Source organism: Stegastes partitus, unplaced genomic scaffold (assembly GCF_000690725.1).
Source record: "Stegastes partitus isolate 25-593 unplaced genomic scaffold, Stegastes_partitus-1.0.2 Scaffold2019, whole genome shotgun sequence".
Taxonomy (NCBI): domain Eukaryota; kingdom Metazoa; phylum Chordata; class Actinopteri; family Pomacentridae; genus Stegastes; species Stegastes partitus.
This window is the reverse complement of record NW_007579750.1, coordinates 88,785-97,868: the sequence shown is the minus strand read 5'-3', so window position 1 is coordinate 97,868 and position 9,084 is coordinate 88,785. Positions and strand designations below refer to the sequence as shown.

The 9,084-nt window shown below is 40.8% G+C and overlaps 1 protein-coding gene across 2 annotated transcripts in view; it reads left to right on the top strand.

Moving 5' to 3' along the window:
• The first annotated feature begins 808 nt into the window (after positions 1–808).
• LOC103373583 (uncharacterized) overlaps positions 809–9,084 on the top strand; it is a 95,255-nt gene continuing 86,979 nt past the window's right edge. For both annotated transcript variants that reach the window (XM_008303499.1, XM_008303498.1), the window contains exon 1: positions 809–987. The gene's annotated coding sequence lies outside the window, so the exon portion shown is untranslated. The remainder of the gene's footprint in view (positions 988–9,084) is intronic.

The following is a 9,084-nucleotide window of genomic DNA, read 5'->3' as shown; positions in this document are numbered from 1 at the left end:
CATTAGAATGATTATGGATGATACTGTTGTATTTTTTTCCTGATGTTTAGGCTATATGTGTTTCATGTGTCTAATATCCTGATTTAGACTTAATTAACAATATTAACATTGGTTTTTACTTTTATATAAAGATTTTTTTTAACCATGTCTGGCTACTTCACAGCCTCCTGGAATAGTCACTTTGGATTCCACTGTCCTTGCTGCATAAGTGTGTCAAATCAGCACTATTGAATCTTGAATGATCTGGTTTCTACTTGTCTTGTGAGCTCTTAGAAATGTAACCTTCATGAATGAAGAGAAATCATTTTTGATGTACATATTTCATTCACAAGGTAGAGGCAGCAATCCCTTATTTGCAGGTGGAAAACTGCAGTTGAAATTGTCCCTCAAAGATATTTCACGTTTGGGCACAACGTTACAGCGCACCTGGTTGACCTGGTGTCCCATGGATAGGGCTACAGTCCCCGATGTGGAGGTCGTGGGTTCGAATCCCGCTCATGGCCCTTTTCCACGGGTCCTTCTCCCCAAGTTTTCTGTCTCTTTTTCTGTCATTGTACTATCAAATAAAGGCCAAAAGGCCCAAAAAAAATAACTTAAAAAAAAGAAAGATATTTCATGTTATAAGTAGATTGGTCGTCGTTTAGGACGCAGATCTGGTAAAATAACGCAGATACATAACCTGAGGATAAGTGAAAAGGGGTGACCTCTTTATGACAGTCCTCCCCAGATGAAAGCATGACAGACGATCATTGTGGCACGACACCGGAACAGTTTGCTGTCCGTGTTGTCGAGCTTGACGGGAGGAGCTGAGACTCGTCCCAGCCCTGAACGCAGCCGCAGCTTGTGTCGGTGAAACAAATGGAGTCGTGCTACGGTTCGGTGCGTGCGTCTCACAGTAGGAGAAGCGTTGAAGAGACTCGGTGACAGGCCGATGTGGAAACCAGAGAAGAACACACGGATTTGTCTCCTGAACCAAAGTGCAACAAGGTAAGACGAAGCGGCGCTTGCAGCGTCTGAATCTCAGCGCAGATCTGTTCAGGAAGTTGGCGACAGGACGCAGACTGCGCTTTTTTCTGCTTTGCTTTTCTTGCTTTTGTTCTCTGCAACTTTTGCAACTCTGCTGCGGCTTCACAGCGAAACTCGGGAGGTTTGAGGAGGAAAAACTGCTGCGACTGAGCTGCTGGTGTGTGCTTTACTGTCACGTAGCACACCAGTCACTGTGTGTTTGTGGCAGGGCTGCAACCGTTTCGGTCGAATAATCGTTGCATTATTTTAACGGATGATCGACTATTCAGATTTTCATGTGCACTTTTACTTCGCTATCAGCTTTGACATTCAGCTTGAGCTTGTTTCAGACATGTGGTGATGTACAGCTAACTTGTGGAAGTCTCTGTACAGACCTGGTGGTGTTTGTGTGCTCTCAGCAGACTTGTTGATTTGTTGTTTGTGTTGTCCACTATCTATCAGCATCTTCACTCCAGCTACCAAACATCAGATCACTTTTTTTAAAGGAATTTTGGCACTAAAGTATTGGTTCTCTTGACATCTTATGTTGAATCATAACTGAAGTTTGGAGCAGATGACTTTGATTTGATGCCAAGCAACATGGGGCAGAGCCAGCAGAACTGATCATCAGATGATGGAATAAATTGACTGAACTATGCTGCTTGTTAATTTTTTATTTTCATTTTTCTATTTTTAAGAGGGGAGGTTGGAGTAAGAAGGAATTAAATAAGAAAACAAACAAAACATGAAGTTCTCTGCTGTTGTTCTGAACTCATCCTGATGTCCACCTCTGGTCAGCTGCAAGGTGTTCTGCAGTTCTGTTCTTTAGCTGATCAGGGTGGGCTCAAGTGTGTGTGCTTGTTGTTGCGGGTTGGATCATTTAATATAGCAGGAAATGAGACATCAGACACCCTTTTTTAGAGATCTGTATGAGGAGTTTCACCGCTGACTATAGTGCTTCTTTTGATGGTATGCACCCACCACCTATTTACAAGTTCAGAATTATTTTTAAAAAAAAGCAGTTTTGTCATGATTTTATCAGTCAACTCTCAGCTCCATGTTTTGATCTGGAAAACTATCCATCTTCTCTTTGAACATCCTAGCTTTGGGATGCTGTCATGTCAGTCTGTCAGGAAACAGACACAAGTTTGGTGTATTTGGGATGTAAGTTGTGAGGATTTCATTTTTAAACCATTTCCTCAACCTGGAGATAGCTCCACAAACGATCAATAACTCAATAATCTGAAATGAATGAAATGCAGTCTGTATTTTTCCATATGCTAGTAAAATATGTTTTTTTTATTGCTGACACCTCATACTAACAACACAATCGTCTCAGTTTCTTTACAAATTTGTAGAGCACATAAAGTAAACACCAGGTTACTTTGGAAACTTCACATGAACAGGACATTTATTCGTTGATTTAGGGCAGTGAACACAGTAAGCAACACTTGGATAACCGTTGTACTGAAATTGTGGCCTTACACACTTTCTGGCCGATGATAAATTCATAATGATGCTGGTGAGCTTTTTACTCATACACAGCAAAGAAAGAGTCACTTACCTCCCACAACAAGGGACCAGTGGCCCAACAAAGAATATTGCATCTTTTAATATTTTAATTGCGTAGGTGATTGAAAAAAAAATAAAAAAATCCTTCCAAGTATATCACTCCCATCTGCAGGCACTGTATCAGTGAGGACAAAATGTTTGCCTGTTCAGATATGGACAAAATGCCGACCACTTCCATGGGATGTGTTGACTTTTTGATATGACCGTACATTTCACCTCTACAACCTTGTTGTGTTTTTCACGTGTCTCGTTCTTTCTCTCTTGCTTTTGCAGCATACATGAAGTGGACCTTTGCGTTAGTTCAGGCAGGCACGGAGTCAAGGACTCACAAGGCCCTTTCCTGTCCAATCGTTTACTACTTGAGTCCAGCCCACCCTCTTAGCATGCTTTATAACTGCGGCAGCATTCATTCGCTCTGCCCACTTCATGCTCACCACTTCGCTGCTACACCTAGATCTACATTACATCAATCTATATGCAAATCATTCCTGCTGTTCATCTCTTCTTCAGAGATCTCTCATGCAGGTTATAAAACTCAGTGGTTGGTGATTTGTTCTTACCGTCAGACTGTGATTATGTCCAGACGGCAATTGCAAACAATTATGTTTAGGGTAGCTACGAGGTGTGTCAGAAAAGTGTCAGGACTGGTGTCACAAAAGATATGTTCCAAATCCAAACTACAAATTTTCCTCTTCGAAGTAATCCCCCTAACACACTTTCCCAGCCTTCTCTGCCACGCTGCCATGCACTCCTGGAAGGATTCTTCCGGGATCCTCCACAGCTCCGTCGTCACAGCCATCTTCATGTCATCCATGTCTTCAAAACGGATCCTCTTGATGACCCCCTTGTGCTTGGGAAGAAGAAAAAGTCCCACGGAGCCAGGTGGGGTGAGTAGGGAAGTTGCTCCAGCACAGCGATGTTCTTCTCAGCCAGGATGTTCAGGGCATTGTGAGCAGGGGCATTGTCATGGTGAAGCAGCCACGACTTGTCCTGCCACAACTCTCGCCTCTTCTTGTGGACTGAACGAAGCAAATGCAGCAGGATCTCTTTGTAGACGTGCTGGTTGATCATCTGAAGGGGAAAACTCGTCGTTTGGGTTTGAAAAATATTTTTTGTGACACCAGTCCTGGAACTTTTCTAACACACTTCATAGATAAAACTCGTATTAGTGTGGTACAGGAAAGTTAATCATTGGCTTGTCAGCTTCTCATGACCAAGCTTATTGCACCAACAGTCCCAGTCATCTGTACCAAGGCTCCAGGGTGCAACCATAATGGTCGCATTTGTGACTTTTTTTTTTTTTTGAGTGTGCAAATTAAAATTTCAAGCTGTTGCATTTTTGCGAGTAAATCATGAAACTGTTTTGGTATCACTGTACTTGGCATGGGCAGCTACTGCATTAGCTATATTGGTGTAAATTAGTAGAACTTTTATAACTTCTAACTTTGTCAGTCTGGTCCTGCCTGATGCATAAAACAAGCAGCTCAGCTGTTGTGTATTCCAAAAATAAATGCAGCTGGTGGAGAAAGACAGGTCCTTGGTCATCTTCTGACATTAGAACGCACTATTTCACTCTTTTCAAAGTAATCTTCGTTCAGCACACCGCAGCCACCAAGCATCAGCTAGGCAGGCATTCAGCAACATTGATAAATTTAGTGTCTATCGATAAGCAGATGTTCAGCAAGTGAGGTGTTTTGCCAGTGGAAAAATTAGTCTGGAACCCTGCTCTTTGCCATCTTTGCTTCACCTACACATCCGTAGACCACGCCTTGTGCTACTTAGAATAGCAGGTACAGGTGGCACAGTGGTGCACTGGCTTGCACTGTCCTCGGGCATTCTGCATGGAGTTTAGAGTCTTTCTTTGTGGACTTTGCATGTTATCCCCGTGCCTGCGTGTGTTTTACCAGTTGCTTCAGGTTCCTCCCACAGTCTAAAGATGTGCTCAGGTTAACTGGTGCTTCTAAATTGTCTCTAGGTGTGAATGTGCGTTGTTGTCTGTCTTAGTGTTGGCCCTGTGATGGACTGGAGATCTGTCCAGTGTGTACCCTGTCTTCCTCCAAAGTCAGCTGGGATAGGCTCCAGCCCCTTGCGACCTGTTGGGTCGATGCTGGTACAGGCTCGTGCAGGTTCTCAGTTAGGGAAAGTGGACTTCAAAGATGCTTCTGATTGTGCTTCCACACCCTCTCAGTGGCATCCATCTGGAGTTCAGTGCAAAACAAAAACCGCATTTTGTTTGCAGTCAGACTGATTTTGGTTATGTAAAAAAAAAAACAACCTGGGTTGGTCTTCCCATAATCATAAATGAGTTGCAAAGTATATGATTATATTTAATATTCTAGTTAAGTATCATATAGCTAACAATTGTTGATTTTCAAGTTAACCTGACTACTTTAAATATAGGGGTCAGACCCTATTGCATTGGTGATTATAAGCTGTTATATTATATTGAGATTTAAGTAATGTAGAGTAAAATAGAGCTTAACGTCCACATATAATAATACCTTTACGTCTTACCTGTAATATTAAACTAGGTCAGTTAATGCTCATAATTCATGTCATTAATTGATAATACCACAGGGTTTCAGCCTTACAAAGTAAGGTCAGGTAAAGTAATATTATAAATGGTAGATGTTAATCTGTGTGTGTTCAACATGCCGCTGATCCCCTGCATCCTGATGTGAAGGTTGTGCACGCTTCCAAGAATTCTGAGGAAATGCGTCATTGTAGATGCCACACATAGTCTCATATCTCACATAGTGCCTTGCCAGAAGTAAAAAAATGTGTCTTGCCAGACATTCATCTGTTTACATTCAGCACGTTGCATAAATTCAAAGGAAATGTGACATGCTTGTTGCTACGCATAGGCTAATTTAATTGAATTCTGTGAGGAAATAAGCTCTATACGAAAAGTTTTGTTCTACTGAGAAACAATATCAGGGAACTATTTAATCCCACGGATGAGTCTTTTAGAAACACATTTCCTCATGTGTTTCTGTAAAATAATACATGGATACTCAGAATTGTATCTTTTATTTTGATATTTTTGGCAATTTGATGCGATTCTCAGTACCACTTTTTTTGATGTTTTCTTCGTGCTTGTTTTTTCAGTCAAATTTTTCCTACAGTCTTTTTTCAGTTACAGTTTTCTGTTTCTGTTTGGTGTCAAGGGGAGGGGCACTGAGCATGTAATTTACATATAATTTGCATATTAAGAAGCTAGTGTCGTTCTCCCATAGCGCTCTTTGTTCACTCCTGTGGACTGTGTTTTTAAAGTAATGGTTGATCGTGGAGCCTGGAGCATCGTCTTACAGCACAGCAAGTCATGGTGGAGACTGTATACATGGACAGCATGGATCATGGCAAACTGATCAATTTGACATGCTGTTCCTTTTTTATATTCAAGTTTTAACAAGTGAAAAGTGAAAAGACAGTGTTTGCCCCCTTCTTGATGTCTTCTATTTTTGCATATTTCTCACACCTGCTAGTAAATTTTAATTTTAAAACCTAACAACTGGTTGGACCAAATGCCAGATGAGCCTTTATGTTCATTTTGGTCAAGAGTGGTTTGCGACTTGCAACTCTCCCATAACTTCCATCAACTTGGAAAAGGCTCCACAATCAACCACTGCTGTCAAAACACAGTCTGTTGTCGTGAACCAAGATTTCTGTGGAATGATGACATAAGTGCCTTTATATGCAAAGTAGATGTAAATCACAAACTCTGTGCTCCTTCCCTAAACCGCTCCTCTTCACACCAAAATAGTGTAGCTGAAAACACAGAACAGTGAAAAAAAGAAAAACCTGACATCTGACAAACGATACTATCTCTGTTTTGGGCCCATACATGAGAAAAAGACTCAAAATCAATTCACTTTTGAAAATAATATCAACTCTATTGTGTATTTCAAAATGTGTAGAATCCAAAAAAAATCCAAAAGTATAATTTAGTGTAACTTAATAAAAATAAATGGAAAACACACCTGCAGTTTTTATTATTTTATTCTGACAAGTCGATCAATAGTTGTGTACAGACATGGGACAGTTGGCTTTCAGTGGATGTGTGAGCGCTGATGACACAGCGGCTGCTAATCTATTCATTCTCTCTCCAGCTGTTTGCTCTCCTCTCTTTGTACAGTTCAGCTGCTTGCTTAGCACTCATGGTTCACTTCATACCAGCTTTTCCTGTTCCAAAGACTGGGGAGGGATGGAAGCAAGGAAGGAAGAGTTTCTTTTAAACAAGCCAGACAAGGAACATGCCTTACAGATAGAAAAACTGATACACAGATAAACACAGACAGACAAACACAGACAGACAGACAGACAGACGGGGTGGAGACAGACCAGAACAGTGCAGCAGCAGGTGTGTGACTGTAGGTTACTTTTTTAGAAAGAGTGAAATAAGACATTCTAATGTCAGATTTACACAAGTTGAGATCAAGTGATTTTATCAACGTGAACCTTTGTTAGGTTTTCTACATGAACATCAGTGAATCATTTCAGTTTAATTATGAGAAGACAAAACTGTGATTATTATTTCGTTAACTGTGCAGCCCTTCAGCTGACGTTGTGTTTAGGTTTTTGCAGCCAGATCTTCCTTTTCAGTGTTTCTCTCCTGTTCCTTGTTGATTTTGCTGCACATATGCGTATCCTGCATGTCAACAAGTCTGTGTCTTGTATATAAAAAGACATAAACTCAGTGTGTCTAAGAACCTTGAAACCAGAGTAAATGATCATGCAGATTTCTCTCATAGAAAAAAAAGTTGTAGCATGATGGGTTTGAGTTAGTGCCTTACTTCACATTACACCCACTGTAATGTGACCATCATGCACATCAATGCTGAAACAGTATATTGTGTAGCCCTCGTCCTGACTGGTCAGTGACATCACCTCCAGGACATTCTCTCCTTTTGATTTCACATCAAAAGTGAACAGAAAGGACTGAGTGTTTTCTTGGCTTTTATGTTGTTCAGTCTGCTGGCATACAGAGTTCTTCAGCAGCTGGACTTTCTGGCAGTTTCAAATCAAGTGTGGAAATCTGGGAATGTGAAAAATGGGCAAACCTTATTATGTATGAGGAAAAAAAAATAGTGCTATGGTGAGTCCAGGAGACATTTCCTGTACAGAATACTGTGGACAACAGCACAAGCATAGGGACTGCTGTCAGACTTTACTCTTACCGAAAATGCTCATTGACCTGATTATCTTAGCAGTTTTTTAAAAAGAAAAAAACCATTTCAAATTAGTAACAGAAGCACCATTGCTACATTTCTTTTTCCTTTCTTTTTCATTCTTCACTTTTAAGTAAAAACCTAAAGACAGAACTTTTTCTTTATAAATGTATTTTACTGTCAGATATTAATAGTTCTGCTTAAGAAAAAAAAAGAGCACTTCTGCTGCCACTGCCAATACTAACAGTGAGTTTTTGAAAAGGTTAAAAAAAAAAACAAAAGCACATCATTGATCTGTGACTGTTTCTTATTGGCAGTTCAGATAATGTTCTTATCATCTCAGCTTGAATTTATGACTACCACTAATGGTTTCTATAATGGTACAAAGTGGAAACCTAAATTCCGATCCAATTCTGAAGAAGAATATCCATCCATCCATCCATCCATTATCCATATACCACGTAATCCTCTGTAGGTTTTTTGAGGGGCTGGAGTCTATCCCAGCTGACTTAGAGTGAAGGCAGGGGACATTCTGGACAGGTCACCAGTTTATCGCAGGGCCACAAAGAGAAACAGACAACCAAGCACACTCACATTCACACCTATAAACACCTTAGAATCACCACAACATGTTTTTGGACTGTGGGAGGAAGCCGGAGAACCCGGAGAGAACCTATGCAGGCACATGGAGAACATGGAGACTCCACACAGAAAGACCCCAGGCTGAGACTCGAACCCAGGACCTTCTAGCTGTGAAACGACAGTGTTAAGTGTTGTGCCACCTGAAGAAGAATAATGACACAGAAAACCTCATTCTGCCAGTTGGACTAGTTTATGTACAAAAACCCTGTAAATCTGAATTCATGTTTTTAGACTGTCATTGGTACACTGCAGGTTTAATGTGACAATGGATGGCGTTGCCTGCTTATTTTGCCTATAGTGTGTCTTCCAGCATGCAAATAAGACCATATGGACATGTTAATAGCATAAAAACCTTGATTTTTTTTACCATATTTTTTCCTTGGAGACTGTTTTATCATGAGTGTCCATACTTACACTGGGTATAGTCCATTTAGACAAAAATGGTGCTGTTTTTCTTTTTCTCAGAGGAGAATATATTTAATTTCTGCCACTAGGGGTTTCTCACTTGGGACAATAAGAAATCCATCCATCCATCTATTATCTATACACTGGTTAATCCTCATGAGGGTCGTGGGGGCTGACTGAGGGCGAAGACAGGGGACACCCTGGACAGGTCACCAGTCTATCACAGGGCTACACTTAGAGACAGACAACCAAGCACACTCACATTCACACCTACGGACAATTTAGAATCACC